A 19,650-nucleotide genomic window follows, 5' to 3' on the forward strand; every position below is an offset into this window, starting at 1 on the left:
AACTAGAACTCAACTAGAACTGAACTTGAACTGAACTAGAACTGAACTAGAACTGAACTAGAACTGAACTAGAACTGAACTAGAACTGAACTAGAACTGAAGTAGAACTGAACTAGAACTGAACTAGAACTGAACTAGAACTGAACTAGAACTGAACTAGAACTGGACTAGAACTGGACTAGAACTGAACTAGAGCTCAACTAAAACTCAACTAGAACTCAGCTAGAGCTCAACTAGAACTGAACTTTAACTGAGCTAGTCCAAATTCTAAGAATATTTAATTATGTAATCATAAGTTTGTTTCGTAATTTAACCCTTTAAAGGTTGTAGATTTTTGTAGATAGATTTTTTATAGATAACTTACCAATTTTTCAAATGTATCTGTTCCCTTATGGCATGCGCCTGATGTGCTGCAAATAAAGTAAATTAAAAACTATATAAATATTTAGCTTAAATATTAGGAATTTTATTACTTCATCAAAATAAAATAGCTATAAAACTATAAGAAAAAACTATAAAATATTTACTACTTTTTTGGAAAAATTTTGAAAAAATCTTAATGCGGGTTAAAAAAACTCAGCAGATTTAGGGTATCGATTGCACAATTAAATTGATATGGGTTAAGAATTGTAAACTTCAAACAAGATTAAAATGTTTAAACATAAAACAAATAAAGTTACTTTATGTAGTAGATGAAGTAGTATTTACAAGATCAGTTTCATAAGGGGTTTCGAATTATTTAGCATTTTTTTCTTGTAATAAAACCAGACAATTGATTTGTGGGAGATATAACAAAAGAAACAGACAAAAAGTATGTTTATGTTAATGAGTCATTTGTTGAAAATTAAATAAATAACAGCCACATATTTCATAAATTACACACCCTTCTGGTGTTTCTTTTTAAGAAGATCATACTCGACATCAACATCATTATCATTATTCTGTTGATACTGCTGCTGTTGATGATGGTTGTCAACATCAGTCACAGCTGCATTTTGAAAAAGGGCTTTGCGTGGTGTCAATTTAACTGCTTGTTGTTACCCAGAGATCTCGGCATGGGTAAACGTTTCTGTCTGTCCTTCAGAGTTTTGTAATTATTTTACATGTTTTTCTTTTTTATAATGTGGAAACCAGAACCAAAATGACAATAAATTTGTTTTATTTAAGAGTGAGTCATAGATGAACATTTAATAGGCTGGAGGAGAAAAAAGTTTAGAAAAAAAAAGTACTTTTTTTTCTTCAAAAGTACCTTTTATTCTTATTTTTTCTCAAATTCTTATAAAAACTCAGCTTTTGAAGCTCAAGTACATTTAATAAAAAAGTACTTACTTTAACTTTCAAAAAGTACTAATTTTAGTACCATTTAATGTTCCTTCTACACTTATTTACATATAAAATCAACAAGAGTACAACACGAGCCCTAGATTGGTGCTTTTTTTTTCCACTAGTCATCAAATAATAAAGTCAAATACTACGCGTTTGTCTCCACAGCTAATTAAGTCTACACAAAGTAAATGCGCAGCTCAGCTGTATTCTTTTCAAGCAACCAACCATTCAACCATGCGGAGACAGACAGACGAACTGACACACATGTACTTACATATATAGATACATTTACATATTGACTAGTGTAAACAGTTTATAAATATCTGTGTTGTAGTCATAAAGTAAACAACACATATTGGTGGAAATATTGTTTTAAAATACACTTCAGCAAAATAATAAGGGTCCATTTAGGATTGTCATTTAGTTGGAAAACTTCAGGATGTTTTTGTGACCCGAAACTACAGAAAAGCCCCACCACAAAACTGCCTTAAGTCTGCACTTTATAACTTTCAATAGTGTCAACTATGAAATTTTCTATAGTCTGGACTATAGAACAGTCTATAGTCTGGACTATAGAACAGTCTATAGTCTGGACTATAGAACAGTCTATAGTCTGGACTGTAGAACAGTCTATAGTCTGGACTATAGAACAGTCTATAGTCTGGACTATAGAACAGTCTATACTCTGGACTATAGAATAGTCTATAGTCTGGACTATATATTAGTGTATAGTCTGGACTATAGATTAGTGTATAGTCTCGGCTATAGAACAGCCTATAGTCTGGACTATAGAACAGTCTATAGTCTGGACTATAGAACAGTCAATAGTCTGGACTCTAGAACAGTCTATAATCTGGACTATAGAACAGTATATAGTTCGGACTATAGAACTGTCTATAATCTGGACTATTGAACAGTCTATAGTCTAGACTACAGAACAGTCTATAGTCTGGACTATAGAACAGTCTATAGTCTGGACTATAGAATAGTCTATAGTCTAGACTATAGAATAGTCCATAGTCTAGACTATAGAAGAGTCTATAATCTGGACTATTGAACAGTCTATAGTCTGGACTATAGAACAGTCTATAGTCTGGACTATAGAACAGTCTATAGTCTGGACTATAGAACAGTCTATATTCTGGACTATAGAATAGTCTATAGTCTAGACTATAGAATAGTCTATATCCTGGACTATAGAATAGTCTATAATCTGGACTATAGAACACTCTATAGTCTGGACTATAGAATAGTGTATAGTCTCGGCTATAGAACAGCCTATAGTCTGGACTATAGAACAGTCTATAGTCTGGACTATAGAACAGTCAATAGTCTGGACTCTAGAACAGTCTATAATCTGGACTATAGAACAGTCTATAGTCCGGACTATAGAACTGTCTATAATTTGGACTATTGAACAGTCTATAGTCTAGACTACAGAACAGTCTATAGTCTAGACTATAGAACAGTCTATAGTCTGGACTATAGAATAGTCTATAGTCTAGACTATAGAATAGTCCATAGTCTGGATTATAGAACAGTCTATAGTCTGGACTATAGAACAGTCTATAGTCTGGACTATAGAACTGTCTATAATCTGGACTATTGAACAGTCTATAGTCTAGACTACAGAACAGTCTATAGTCTGGACTATAGAACAGTCTATAGTCTGGACTATAGAACAGTCTATAGTCTGGACTATAGAACAGTCTATAGTCTGGACTATAGAACAGTCTATAGTCTGGACTATAGAACAGTCTATAGTCTGGACTATAGAACAGTCTATAGTCTGGACTATAGAACAGTCTATAGTCTGGACTATAGAACAGTCTATAGTCTGGACTATAGAACAGTCTATAGTCTGGACTATAGAACAGTCTATAGTCTGGACTATAGAACAGTCTATAGTATGGACTATAGAACAGTCTATAGTATGGACTATAGAACAGTCTATAGTATGGACTATAGAACAGTCTATAGTCTGGACTATAGAACGGTCTATAGTCTGGACTATAGAACGGTCTATAGGTCCGGACTATAGAAACGGTCTATAGTCTGGACTATAGATCAGTTATAGACTGTAGACCATAGACTGAACTAGAACTGAAGTAGAACTGAACTAGAACTGAACTAGAACTGAACTAGAACTGAACTAGAACTGAACTAGAACTGAACTAGAACTGAACTAGAACTGAACTAGAACTGAACTAGAACTGAACTAGACTGAACTAGACTGAACTAGAACTGACTAGAACTGAACTAGAACTGAACTAGAACTGAAACTTAGAAACTGACACTAGAACTGAACTAGACTACTAGAACTGAACTAGAATGAACTAGAACTGAACTAGAACTGAACTAGAACTGACTAGAACTGAACTAGAATAGAACTGAACTAGAACTAACTAGACTGAACTAGAACTGAACTAGAACTGAACTAGACTGAACTAGAACTGAACTAGAACTGAACTAGAACTAGAACTGAACTAGAACTGAACTAGAACTGAACTAGAACTGAACTAGAACTGAACTAGAACTGAACTAGAACTGAACTAGAACTGAACTAGAACTGAACTAGAACTGAACTAGAACTGAACTAGAACTGGAACTAGAACTGAACTAGAACTGAACTAGAACTGAACTAGAACTGAACTAGAACTGAACTAGAACTGAACTAGAACTGAACTAGAACTGAACTAGAACTGAACTAGAACTGAACTAGAACTGAACTAGAACTGAACTAGAACTGAACTAGAACTGAACTAGAACTGAACTAGAACTGAACTAGAACTGAACTAGAACTGAACTAGAACTGAACTAGAACTGAACTAGAACTGAACTAGAACTGAACTAGAACTGAACTAGAACTGAACTAGAACTGAACTAGAACTGAACTAGAACTGAACTAGAACTGAACTAGAACTGAACTAGAACTGAACTAGAACTGAACTGAACTAGAACTGAACTAGAACTGAACTAGAACTGAACTAGAACTGAACTAGATTTGAACTAGAACTGAACTAGAACTGAACTAGAGCTGAACTAGAACTGAACTAGAACTGAATTAGTACTGAACATTTATTCTAAATTGTAGCGTATATCAGATTCGTCACTGCCGACTATGTTTACCACTCCAACTTGTTTTCTTCAAGTGCTTCTGGTAGTAGAAGATAAAGTGAGAATTTGTAAGAGGGGGCTACTTATTCTCCTGCTCTTGAGTTTCTCACTCACTCGCATACACACTTTATTTTCATTTAGTCACTGAAGTGGAAAAATCATTTTACAAGTTAATAATAGATTAACCAAATATAAGGCAGTAACACTTACGCTTCAATAGTTTACTTAGTACTTGTGATTTTCAACTTAAACTCGGGCACTTGTACCTGTTAAACAGTTTAAATATTTTACACTTTTTTTCTCGAAATACTTAGAGAAAAATTGTGGTTAATTTTTAAATTGGTTTTCAAGAGGTGTATTGATCTTTGACATTTATTTAGATAATTATATTAAACAGATTATTAAGATTATTTTGAAATTATAAATAAATTATGGAAATTTTTATAATTTAGATAAAAGTTAAAGTGCAGAATCTACTGTCGGCTACATTAATGGTTTGCTGTAAGCGGGAGAGTACGCCCTGCGTGCAGTCTCTATGTGCTATAACGCTTACTCTCTGACAACCAAATATGTATGTCTGATGCCAGATTCATTATTAATACTTAAAAACAACTACTCAAGGTTAAATTTTTACCAAATTTGTCAAACTTTCCTTTGCTCTGCACTTTTACTCTTCACTTTAACGAAAATTTCTATAAATTATTTCCAAACAACCTTCACTTTTTTGGACACAGCTGCTACTTCCAATTTTGGCAAAGTTTTCACTTTTTTCTTAGTAATTCAAATGACTTAATCGTTTTTTGTCATCCAAACTATTTAAAATAATTGTTTTATGATTTTTCATGAATTTACATAATGATGAAGTGTAAATTACTTTATGATTTAAAGTTGAAAAAAATCAAAATGACCTAGTTTTGATTGTCTGAGTTTTTATGTTTCTGCTGCTAATTGTTTGTCGGTTTAGATGTGGGTTTTAAGTTTAATGTTTTTTTTTTCAGTTTTATTTTATTTTTGTTCAAATATCTTTTTATGTAAATCTAAATAACAAATAGTTATTGAAAGTAATTGTTTTGAGCTATTTTAATGGGGTTTGTCGGTTAAACAAATGGAAGAGGAGAAGGGAAAGGGGGAAAATTACATAACTTATCTACTATTCATATGTATACTTGTATGTGTGATTGACATGTCGTTGGGGGGAGGGGGCTGAAATGGAATTCAAAAGATTTCGTAAACTAATTAAAAGATTACTATAGGCTAGACTATTAACTGAACTATTGATTAAACAATAGACTAGACTATATACTAGACTATAGACTAGACTATAGACTAGACTAGACTAGACTATAGACTAGACTATAGACTAGACTATAGACTAGACTATAGACTAGACTATGACTAGACTATGACTAGACTATAGACAGACTATAGACTAGACTATAGACTAGACTATAGACTAGACTATAGACTAGACTATAGACTAGACTATAGACTAGACTATAGACTAGACTATAGACTAGACTATAGACTAGACTATAGACTAGACTATAGACTAGACTATAGACTAGACTATAGACTAGACTATAGACTAGACTATAGACTAGACTATAGACTAGACTATAGACTAGACTATAGACTAGACTATAGACTAGACTATAGACTAGACTATAGACTAGACTATAGACTAGACTATAGACTAGACTATAGACTAGACTATAGACTAGACTATAGACTAGACTATAGACTAGACTATAGACTAGACTATAGACTAGACTATAGACTAGACTATAGACTAGACTATAGACTAGACTATAGACTAGACTATAGACTAGACTATAGACTAGACTATAGACTAGACTATAGACTAGACTATAGACTAGACTATAGACTAGACTATAGACTAGACTATAGACTAGACTATAGACTAGACTATAGACTAGACTATAGACTAGACTATAGACTAGACTATAGACTAGACTATAGACTAGACTAAAGACTAGACTAAAGACTAGACTATAGACTAAACTAAAGACTAGACTATAGACTAGACTATAGACTAGACTATAGACTAGACTATAGACTAGACTATAGACTAGACTATTGACTAGACTATAGACTAGACTATAGACTAGACTATAGACTAGACTATAGACTAGACTATAGACTAGACTATAGACTAGACTATAGACTAGACTATAGACTAGACTATAGACTAGACTATAGACTAGACTATAGACTAGACTATAGACTAGACTATAGACTAGACTATAGACTAGACTATAGACTAGACTAGACTAGAATATAGACAAGACTATAGACTAGACTATAGACCAGACTAAAGACTAGACTATAGACTAGACTATAGACTAGGCTATAGACTAGGCTATAGACTAGACTATAGACCAGACTATAGCCTATACCATAGACCAGACTATAGACTAGACTATAGACTAGATTAAAGACTAGACTATAGACTAGACTAGACTATATACTAGACTATAGACTAGACTATAGACTAGACTATATACTAGACTATAGACTAGACTATAGACTAGACTATAGACTAGACTATAGACTAGACTATAGACTAGACTACAGACTAGACTATAGACTAGACTATAGAATAGACTATAGACTAGACTAGACTATAGACTAGACTATAGACTAAACTATAGACTAGACTATAGACTAGACTATAGACTAGACTATAGACTAGACTATAGACTAGACTATAGACTAGACTATAGACTAGACTATAGACTAGACTATAGACTAGACTATAGACTAGACTATAGACTAGACTATAGACTAGACTATAGACTAGACTATAGACTAGACTATAGACTAGACTATAGACTAGACTATAGACTAGACTATAGACTACACTATAGACTACACTATAGACTAGACTATAGACTAGACTATAGACTAGACTATATACTGGACTATAGACTACACTATAGACTACACTATAGACTACACTATAGACTAGACTAGACTAGACCATAGACTATACTATAAACTAGACCATAGACTAGACTATAGACTAGACCATAGACTAGACTATAGACTAGACTATAGACTAGACTATAGGCTAGACTATTGACTAGACTATAGACTAGACTATAGACTAGACTATAGACTACACTATAGACTACACTATAGACTAGACTATAGGCTAGACTATAGACTAGACTATAGACTAGACTATATACTAGACTATAGACTACACTATAGACTACACTATAGACTAGACTATAGACTAGACCATAGACTATACTATAAACTAGACCATAGACTAGACTATAGACTAGACCATAGACTAGACTATAGACTAGACCATAGACTAGACTATAGACTAGACTATAGACTAGACTATAGACTAGACCATAGACTATACTATAGACTAGACTATAGTCTATTCTATCGTCAAGGCTATAGACAAGACAGTAGAGTACACAAAAGTTTCGCGAAGTTTCCTTTTGTCTACAAAAATGTTTTAGACGTTTAACTTCCAAGAAAGTAATAATTCTCAAACCAATTAAACACGATTTACTTGACATAAATGTCGTCTAAAAGTCTAGACAATTACGTTAAGTGGTCAATTTTAAGATCAGATAATCTGCTGGTAATAAATTCCACATTACTCAACCATGCGGTTGCAAGTAGTGACGTCAATATTGAATTTCTAAATTAACTCTACAAGTTACGAATAAGCAAACAATATGTATAATATTTATGACAGGTCTCGAAAAGTAATTTGGAAACTTAAATAATAATAAAAGCAAACATTTCATTGTAAAAGTTTAATTACCAGCGGGATTTTTTTTTTATTTGTTTCACTTTCCTTGTAAAGTATCGACGTAAAAAACAAGTTCAATATAATAAACATATTAACGGTTATAATAATTGTTTAAACAAATATGCATAAACAATTTAGCAAAATTTTATAATAAAAAATCTAAAGGATTTGTCATCTATGAACTTGCAAACTCAAAATGTTTAGCATACGGAAACAAAAAACATAAAGTTGTCAACTTTCTAAAATAAAATTTATTAAATTTTAAATTAAATTATTCTAGACAGTTTTCGGGGTTTTTTTGTTAATATTAAAATTTATATTTTAAATATGGTTTCTAGCAACAACATTAGAACGACTTTGTATGTGTATTATGAATTATAAAAAAAAATTTCCATAACATTAAATGTTAAAAAAAACTTTTTCCGCATTAGCACCTTTTTTTCACAAAGTAAATAAATAAAAATATACATAATATTTTTATTTACTATTTAAGAGTATGTGTATGTATTTATATAAATTAAATGCGAATTTAAACATAAATAAATTGAAAATAAAATTTTATGCAAATTTTAATAATCACGTTTCAAAACACGCACTTATTTGTTTAATTTACTTGTTGTATTCATTTGTAGGTATAAAAATAAACAAATTAAATAAAAAAATTTGTTTGAATGAAATAAAAATAAATCATTTGTATTAAATGTCTTGAAAGCAAACACCCTTACAATTTAAATTTAATTAGAAATAAGCAACAACAACAAAAAAAAGAGGCGTAATTGTTATTATAGTGAGGAGGCCAAACACATACACCCGGCTAGAGCGTTTGGCGACAAAGTCCAGACTATAGACTATTCTATAGTCCAAACTATAGACTATTCTATAGTCCACACTATAGACTATTCTATAGTCCACACTATAGACTATTCTATAGTCCACACTATAGACTATTATATAGTCCACACTATAGAATATTCTATAGTCCACAATATAGACTATTCTATAGTCCACACTATAGACTATTCTATAGTCCAGACTATGTACTATTCTATAGTCCAGCCTATAGACTATTCTATAGTCCAGCAACAGACCATTCTATATTCCAGCCTATAGACTATTCTATAGTCCACACTATAGACTGTTCAATAGTCCACACTATAGACTATTCTATAGTCCACACTATAGACTATTCTATAGTCCAGACTATAGACTATTCTATAGTCCAGACTATAGACTATTCTATAGTCCAGACTATAGACTATTCCATAGTCCAGACTATAGACTATTCTATAGTCCAGACTATAGCCTATTCTATAGTCCAGACTATAGACTATTCTACAGTCCAGACTATTCTATAGTCCAGACTATAGACTATTCTACAGTCCAGACTATTCTATAGTCCAGACTATAGACTATTCTATAGTCCATAATATAGACTATTCTATAGTCCAGACTATAGACTATTCTATAGTCCAGACTATAGGCTATGCTATAGTCCAGACTATAGACTATTCTATAGTCCAGACTATAGACTATTCTATAGTCCAGACTATAGACTATTCTATAGTCCAGACTATAGACTATGCTATAGTCCAGGCAATAGACTATTCTATAGTCCTAACTACAGACTATTCTATAGTCCTAACTACAGACTATTCTATAGTCCAGACTATAGACTATTCTATAGTCCAGACTATAGACTATTCTATAGTCCAAGACTATAGACTATTCTATAGTCCAAGACTATAGACTATTCTATAGTCCAGACTATAGACTATTCTATAGTCCAGATTTTAGTTTATTCTATGGTCCAGACTGTAGTTTATTCCATGGTCCAAACTAAATTGTTTAGTTGTCGCTTAACGCTTTCAATCTGTTTGAACTTTCGACACAATTTCATTAAGTGAATAAGCAAAAAAAATCGACAACCCCGAAAAAAATTAATCACGTTTTTATAATAAATCGTATTTCATTTCAAATTTATTTTAAACAAATAAAACTACTAAAAAAAACTGACGACATGTGTTGTGTATGTGAGTTTTAAAAAGACATAATAGTAGTTGTGCTATCAGATCTGATATTGTGTGCGGTTTTAAATGGTAATATTTTTAGCATGTGCTGATTTGACTGTCGGGCTCACCACTGACTAAATGTCTAAATTACACATGTTTCTACTTCAACAACATTTTTTGTTTTGCTTGTTGTTGGTTTTAAAATCCATATATTTTTTCTAATGGTTCCTATTGTATTTGTTTTTGGTATTAGCCATGTGTATATTTGTATCCTATTTTAGCCGGGTAATTTAAGTAAATGACTTGTGGTTGTTGTTGCTAGCTGTTTGTATTAGCCCACTATCATCAACAAATCATTTGCTGTAGCCAGCTAGCTGGCAACAACAATAGCTCTACTAATTAAATTCAACACCATATTAGAAAATCAATAATAGTTTTAATATAGTTTTTTTTTTATTTTTTATTTACTCTAACAAAATATTTTGCTTTAATGTTTTTATTAATATTTAGTATTAGTAACCCCTCCTCGTACCCATTTTATTTTCTTGATTGCTTTGATTAATTAATAATTTTTATTAAGTTTGTTTTTCTCGCCTTTTGACTTTCTTATGAATGTAAATTTTATTCCATACAAAAATTTCTTTTGTAGAGTAATAAATATATACAACAAATTGTTTTGAACAGGAACCAACTCATAAACTTTTGCTGTTATTGTTGTTTAAGCTTTTTAAAGGTCAGGGTTGGGCGTTGCTTTGCAAAAATTTTTTTTTAATTAATAATTATTAAGCAATTTTTGTATTAAACTTTTGTAATTAAATTTGTATTTTTTTTTTTTATTTTTTAGTTGCGGATTTTGCTGTTAATGGAGGCATTAGTTATGCTTGTTAATTAGGTAAGTTATTAACAAATTTTTAAAACAAAGTTACACAAATTGGTAACAACTTTTAAATAAAATCGCGGGACTATATAGGCTACACTATGCTATTTACCAGAGTAGGGACTATTATATTTATAGTACAGACTATTCCATTCCATTTATAGTCCAGACCATAGACTATTCTATAGTCCATACTATAGACTGTTCTATAGACCAGACTATAGGCTATTCTATAATCCAGAGTATAGACTATTCCATAGTCCAAACTATAATCTATCCAGTCTATAGATTGTTCTATAGTCCAGTCTATAGATTGTTCTATAGTCCAGACTATAGATTGTTCTATAGTGTAGACTATAAATTGTTCTATAGTCCAGACTATAGATTGTTCTATAGTCAGACTATAGGTTGTTTTATAGTTCAGACTATAGATTGTTCTATAGTCCAGACTATATGTTATTCTATAGTCCAGACTATAGACTATTCTATTGTTCATACTATAGACTATTCTATAGTCCAGACTATAGACTATTCTATAGTCCAGATTATAGACTATTCTCTAGTCCAGACTATAGACTATTCTCTAGTCCAGACTATAGACTATTCTCTAGTCCAGACTATAGACTATTCTCTAGTCCAGACTATAGACTATTCTCTAGTCCAGACTATAGACTATTCTATAGTCCAGACTATAGACTATTCTGTAGTCCAGACTATAGACTATCTATAGTCCAGACTATAGACCATCTATAGTCCAGACTATAGACTATCTGTAGTCCAGACTATAGACTGTTCTATAGTTCCGACTATAGACTATTCTATATTCCAGACTATAGACTATTCTATGGTCCAGACTATAGACTATTCTATGGTCCAGACTATAGTAAAGGCTATTCTATAGTCCATACTATAGACTATTCTATAGTCCAGACTATAGGCTATTCTATAGTCCCGACTATAGACTATTCTATAGTCCCGACTATAGACTATTCTATAGTCCCGACTATAGACTATACTATAGTCCCGACTATTCTATAGTCGCGGCTATAGATTATAATATAATCCCGACTATAGACTATTCTGTAGTCCCGACTATAGACTATTCTATAGTTCCGACTATAGACTATTCTATATTCCAGACTATAGACTATTCTATGGTCCAGACTATAGACTATTCTATGGTCCAGACTATAGACTATTCTATAGACGATTCTATAGTCCAGACTATAGACTATTCTATAGTCCAGACTATAGACTATTCTATAGTCCCGACTATAGATTATAATATAATCCCGACTATAGACTATTCTATAGTCCCGACTATAGACTGTTCTATAGTTCCGACTATAGACTATTCTATATTCCAGACTTTAGACTATTCTATGGTCCAGACTATAGACTATTCTATGGTCCAGACTATAGACTATTCTATAGACGATTCTATAGTCCAGACTATAGACTATTCTATAGTCCAGACTATAGACTTTTCTATAGTAAAGGCTATAGACTATTCTATAGTCCCGAGTATAGACTATTCTATTGTCCAGTGTATAGACTATTCTACAGTCCGGACTATAGACTATTCTATAGTGTAGACTTTAGACTATTCTATAGTCCAGTCTATTGATTATTGTATAGACTATAGACCGTTTGAAGGCAAAATTTTATTTCAATTAAATTTTTAATACAAAATTTATCCAATTAAGTCTGTCCGATAGCCCTGCAAACTACCATTAAACAAAGAAAACTTAATGAAAACAAACCCTTGCACTCAATTTCTTCATTGTTATTTAATTGCTAAGAATCTCTTAAAGCTTTTAGTTAAACCTTTAGTTTTGCAAAAATGTTTCGTATTGTTTTCAATAACGAGACACCAGTCAATATTGAAATACTAAAGCACTATATTAAGGTCTTTAACACGTGTAATAATGTGTGGTTATTCTTATGGCAGTTTAACACATTTTTTCATACAATTCAGACTTGGTTCATTGCTCAGCTGCTGCTGCCGGTTTTAGTTTACAATTCAATAAAAGACATACAAGACCATTGTAATTTTAACAAACGTATTATACTTCTTGGCTATTTTTAGTTGCACATGTTTTTACAACGTTTTGCTTGTAAATTTCTTGTTTTTTTTTATTTTTAAATCAGCAGGTCTTATTATCATTTAAAAAAATATATAAAAATAGCGTAGGTTCTCCATGTTTTTTTAAATATATTTTTAGTTAAGTTTGGTTTAAGGAAATAATTTAAAATGCTTAAAAAACGTTAATTATTTATGAATTAAAAGCCACTCAGACAAACATGAAATACATATAAATAAATACGTTTTTGTCTGTAGCCGGTTAAACGTAACGGCTTTAAAAAGCTTATTGTTGGGTTGCCCTGCTGCTACGGACATGTGTCAGAACGTGATGTTAAAATTTTGAATATTTTTCATTTAAACATTTAATAAAAACGCATATTTATTATTTGTTTAGGTTTTTATAATAATCAGATTTTAATAGAATGTTTGCTGCAGCAACCCACAACGGATATGACCTAAATTTCTATAATTATTTATTATATATAATTGTTCTTTTTTGTTGGCGGTTGTAATGCGTTTTCCTAAATAAATTTTAATATAAATTGAGCAATTAATGACATATGCACAATTGTTAAAAGAAGAAATAGAATAGAATTTGAGTAAATTACAAAAATAAGCAAAATGCAAAATAAAAGCTTTTTAGAGCTTTAACAAAACCACTGATATTTTATGCTAAAATTGATACATAAGTGCTAATTATAAATTAGATTTTTAAGAAAAGTTTATTTAACACGTTTGTGCGAAAGCTTTGTAAAAGCTTTTAGTGAAATTTTCTAAAGCTTTCAGGAAAATGTTTACTACTTACACCCAGTAAGTTATAATGTTATGTACATTTTGGAAAAAAGTTATTTAAGATTTATTATAAAAGCTTTTTCAGAGCTTTTACCAAAAATTGTAAGTTTAAGGAAAAATCTTTATTAGAAGCTCAAAATTTACTAAAAATAGTAATTTTTTCGTAATAAAAGCTTTTTCAAATGAAAGCTTTTTCAGAGCTTTTGCAAAAAAAAATGGAAGTTTAAGGAAAAATCTTTATTAGAAGTTCAAAATTTACTAAAAATTTCATTTCTTTTAGAAATTTACTAAAAACAGTCATTTTTGCCTGAGAAAAGCATTTTCAAATGAAAGCTTTTTCACAGCTTTTTATGCCAAAACTCATGGATAATCGAAATTATTTTAATAGATTTTTCATAAAATTTTATTTAACATGTTTTTTCAAAAGCTTTTAGTAAAATTGTAAAAGCTTTTAGTAAAATTTTCTAAATCTTTTAGAAAAATTTCTTTCTACTAACAAGAAATAAGTTATTTTATTGACTCTATAAAGAGAAATACAATTTGTTTACGGTTTTAAAATTTGCATACAAAAGCTTTTATAGAGCTTTTACAAAAATCTGGCAAATTAAGAATAAAACTTTTTCCAAAGCTTTAAATAAGTTATTTTTTTAATTAAATCATAAAAAATAAAATTTAAACAAAATTTCGAAGATTTATGGCAAAAGCTTTTTGAGAGCTTTTTTAAAAAAGCTTTTTGAGATATTTTATACCAAAATTCAAAGTTAATGGAAATTATTTTATTGGGATTTTCATAAAAAAATACATTTTTCTTACTATTTTAAAGATTTTATACAAAAGCTTTTACAGAGCTTTTACAAAGAAAACTAGAAGCTTTAGGAAAATTCTTTATTTTGAATTTTAAATAAGTTTTTTACTGAATTAAATTATAAAAATATATAATTTAAACAAAATTTTTAAGATTTATAGCAAAAGCTTTTTTAGAGCTTTTACAAAAATATCTATATTTTATACGAAAATTCATAGAAAATTGAAATTATGTTATTGCAATTCTCATAAAAGTTTACTTAACATGTTTTTGCAAAAGTTTTGTAAAAGCTTTGAGAGAAATTTTCTAAAGCTTTTTGAAAAATGTTTTCCAATAACAAGAAATAAGTTATATTGTTGACTATAGGAAGAAAAATACATTTTGCTTACAATTTCAATAGTTTCAATACAAAAGCTTTTACAGAGCTTTTACAAACAAAAACTAGAAGCTTTAGGAAAATTCTTTATTTTGAACTTTAAATAAGTTTTTGACTGAATTGAATTATAAAAAAAATATATATAAACAAAATTTCGAAGATTTATAGCAAAAGCTTTTTGAGAGCTTTTTTTTACTAAATTCTTTAAGTAAGTTAGAATCTAAATTAATGACAAGTACTGTTTAATAGTTTTGTGTGTATTTTCTGTTAGTTTGTAAAAAGTTTTCTAAGATAAGTCATTGTGATAAGAAATTTAAAATGGAATATTTTTCTTATTTCCAAACAGCAAACTTGCGGTTACAAAAAGCTCTATAATAAAGTTCTTACGAAAACTAAATCATACATTTGTATGTTAAACTAAGAAATAATTTATGTTTATTATTTAAAATTTTTATTAAAATATATGTATGTTTTTCTTTTTTAATATTTATCTTACAAATATGAACATGACATACAAAATAAGACTTGAAAAAAAGATTGAAAATATTAAAAGCTGAAAAAATAACAACAAGCATATGATAACAATTAATTATTATTTTTGTATTTTTTGCTTTTTTATATGAATGTCAACATTAAAACAAACAAGAAACATTCATGACATTTTAAGATAAATTAAAACTTTGAACAAAAAAAAACTTAAAAAGAAGGAAGAAAAAACCAGCAGCAGAGTATAAAAATCAACTAATTGAAGTTTCAGCAAAAAACAACAACTTTTTTTGCCTTAACAGCAGATAGCAGCAGGACCCCTTTTTTAGTTTTTTTCTTTATAAGTGTTTAATTTATGGGTTAAAACAATTGGCTTTAGTCCAACTAGAGTATTTATAAAATTTATGATTTCAATATATTTTGTTGTTCTTTTCCTATTAGGGATAAATATTTATGACAAATAAATACTTGACAATAAGCAATAGAAAAGCAATATAAAATAGTAATAATAATAATAATGCACATGGCAATATGTAGTTCCTAATCGCATATAAAATGACAATATGTCAGAAATATTATATAAAGTTAAAATAAATTAAAGCAAGAGCAGAATATTAAGGGTTAACAGTGGAGAACAAAACTTTGCTATTTTTAGTGAATTTTTCAAAAATTTTCTATTAAATTCCATAAATCTGCTAATTTTAGTATATTATTCCATAAGTTTAAGTAAATTTTTCCAAAAATTCCAAAAATTAATCTAAAATACCGATATATTTCTAAAAGCTCTAGAAAAGTTTTTGTGCTACATTAAAAAAAAATCTCTTCAAAATGTTGTTTTCTTTAATTAGTTGACAAAACTACTTATTTCCTAGTTATTGCTAAGCTTTTTATCAAAAGCTTTAGAAAATTTTACTAAAGCTTTTACTAAGCTTTCATAAAAAATTTTGCACAAAGTGCTTCATATGAACCAATGAACTAAATTTACTTATATGCGAATTTTTGTTGAAATCAGTAGATTTTTTATAAAAGCTCTAAAAAGCTTTAACTATAAAACTTCAAGATTTTGAATAAAATTTATTTTTTTATAATCTAATTAATAAAAGACGTATTTAGAGCTTATTTTAGATCTAATATTTACTATATTCCTAAACTCCTTAACAAATTTTACTAAAGCTTTTATAAAGCTTTCCGAAAAAATTGTCCAAAAAGTTCATATGAGGCACCAATGAACTAAATTTACTTATGTATGAATTTTTGTTGAAAATCAGTAGATTTTTATAAAAGCTCCAAAAAACTTTACTATAAAACTTCAAAATTTAAATTATTTTATAATCTTATTAAGAAAATAACTTATCGAGAGTTCCGGACAATGATTTTTTTCTTAATCTTGCAGTTTTTTGTAAAAGCTTTCGAAAAATTTACTCAAGCTTTATGAAAGCTTTCATAAAAAATTGCCAAAGATATATATATTTCAGATACAAATAGAAATAATTAACGTATCCATGAGTTTTAGTTTAAAATATTATATTTTCTTAAAAAAGTTCTAAGAAGCTTTTGTTTAAATCCTCAAAATTGTGTACAAATTGTATTTTTATATAATCTATTTTAATAAAATAACTTATTTGAGCTCATTTCATAACTGTTATTAGGTATTTTCCTAAAAGCTTTAGCAAATTTTTTTAAAGCTTTTAATAAGCTTTCATAAAAAATTGCCATACAAGTTTATATAAGACACCAATAAACTAAATTTACTTATCTATAAATTTTTGCTGAAAATCACAAGTTTTTATTATAAAAGCTCTAAAAAGCTTTTCTTATAAATATTCAAAATTTTGCCCAAATTATATTTTTTATAATATAATTGATAAAATAACTTTTCTAGAGCTTTGGGCAATGCTTTTTCCTTAATCTTCAAGTTTTTTGTTAAAGCTCACAAAAAGCTTTTGGAATAAATGTTAAAAACTTTTAAGTAAAATGTATTTTTCCTAATGTAGTCAACAGTTTAACTAGTTTTTTTTTCTTATCTGTAAACATTTCTCTAAAAGCTTTAGAATATTTCACTGAAAGCTTTTACAAAACTTAAGCAAAACATGTTGAGTAAACTTTTAAGAGAATCCTGATAAAATGATTTCGATTATCTGAGAATTTTAGTCTAAAATATTGACATTTTTGTGAAAGCTCTAATAAAGCTTCTGCTATAAAACTTAAAAATTGAGTCCAAGTTATATTTTATGAATTATAATTAACAAAATAACTTTGGATAAAGTTTTTTTTCTTAATATTAAATTTTTTTGTAAAAGCTCTGTAAAAGCTTTTATAGTAAATCTTTAAAATCTTAAGCAAAATGTATTACTCTTAATATAGTGCACAATATAGCTTATTATTTGTCAGAAGTTAAAATTTTTTTTAAAGCTTTAGAAAATTTCACTCAAAGCATTTACAAAACTTTCGCAAGATCTTGTTAAATAAACTTTTATGATAATTATAATAAAATTAAATCACTTATATATGAATTTTAGTCTAAAAAATAATATTTTTGTAAAAGCTCACAAAAAGCTTTCACTTTAAAAAGCTTTTATTTAAAAAAAAAATGGGTTTTCTACAAGATTTTCTTAAAATTTTCTTTTTCTTTAAAATATTTCATAAATTTCATTCCTCTTCTTTCTAAACCCACTGTTATGTTTACATTGTTTCTGTCCCCAAAGTGTGCTCTTTCTTCTAGTGGAAATCATTTTAAAAACCATCTAAGTTTTTTTTTTGTTTTTAATGCTAGTGTGTTTTATAATAGACAACAACTACAGCAACAATAGTGAAAAAAATCAATGCTTATTATAAATAACAGGCAAAATGACAATGTAATTTTAACAAAATATTGGCTTTTAGCCAAATAGGTTTTCAGTTATTGTTAAAGTAGTTATTTTCCACTATTATTTCCAATAAACAAAAGTGCAGAAGTGAACACGAAATGAACAAGAAGCAAAAAAAAAAAAAAAGAAAACGAACCAACACTAAAAAGGATATTGAATAAAGTGTTTTGATTTAATAACATTGTAATGAAGTCTATTTAAATAATGACTTGGTACTTTACTTGACTGTTTAGTTAGAAAGAGAGTATTAATTGTAATTAAGTGTTTTCAAAAGGTTTAGGCTTTACAGTTTTAACAGTTAAAAACAAAAGCTTTTAGTTGTAAAATTTTGTTGGCACTCAATGGCTTATATGACCTTCCAAGTATTGATGGGTTTACGTAATTATTGGCAGGTTTTAGATAGAATATGTATGGATTAGATTTAAACATTTCAATTAAATTTTAAAGCAAAAGATTGTCATAATTTTGGAGAAATTTCCTTAAAAGCTTGTTAAAATCTTTTATATCACTTATATCAAGAAATAAGTTAGTTTATTGCTTGAATTAGGAAAAACTACATCTGGACAAAATTGTTGATGATTTGGAAAAAAGCTTTTTTAGAGCTTTTACAAAAATTTATATTTTTTTAATTTAATATTCAAAGATAAGTCAAATAATGTTTTTAAAGTTCTTTTAAAAACTTTTTTAACTATTTTTATGAAAAATTTTTTAAAGCTTTTTAAAAGCTTTTACGGAAATTTCCAAAACTTTAAGGAATTTGTTATTTATATCACGTAATAACTTAATGTGTTGCTTAAATTAGGAAAAAATAAATGTTGATTAAATTTATTATGATTTCCAACAAAAGCTTTTTTAGAGCTTTTAGAAAAATATAAATTTTTTTGCTTTAAAATTCATATATAAATCAAATTATGTTATTAGCGTTATTTTAAAAACTCATTTAGCTATTTTTATGCAAACTTTTTAAAAGTTTATTAAAAGCTTTAGCGGAAATTTCTAAAGCTTTAAGGAAGTTTGTTATTCATTATTACGAAATCACTTATTTTGTTGTTAAATTAGGAAAAAATAAATAAAAACAACATTTTTGCTGATTTCAAACAAAAGCTTTTT

At 28.7% G+C, this 19,650-nt stretch overlaps 1 long non-coding RNA gene across 1 annotated transcript in view; it reads left to right on the forward strand.

Annotated features, from left to right (window-relative positions):
- Positions 1–19,650, forward strand: part of LOC119613046 — a 62,782-nt gene that overhangs the window by 16,700 nt on the left and 26,432 nt on the right. Inside the window, exon 2 of the long non-coding RNA XR_005232199.1 lies at positions 11,096–11,143. This is a non-coding gene — a long non-coding RNA (uncharacterized LOC119613046). The remainder of the gene's footprint in view (positions 1–11,095; positions 11,144–19,650) is intronic.

The sequence above is a fragment of the Lucilia sericata genome, unplaced genomic scaffold (assembly GCF_015586225.1).
Source record: "Lucilia sericata isolate MDLA Ls3-8-SP2 unplaced genomic scaffold, ASM1558622v1 Contig001940F_arrow, whole genome shotgun sequence".
NCBI classification, from domain to species: domain Eukaryota; kingdom Metazoa; phylum Arthropoda; class Insecta; order Diptera; family Calliphoridae; genus Lucilia; species Lucilia sericata.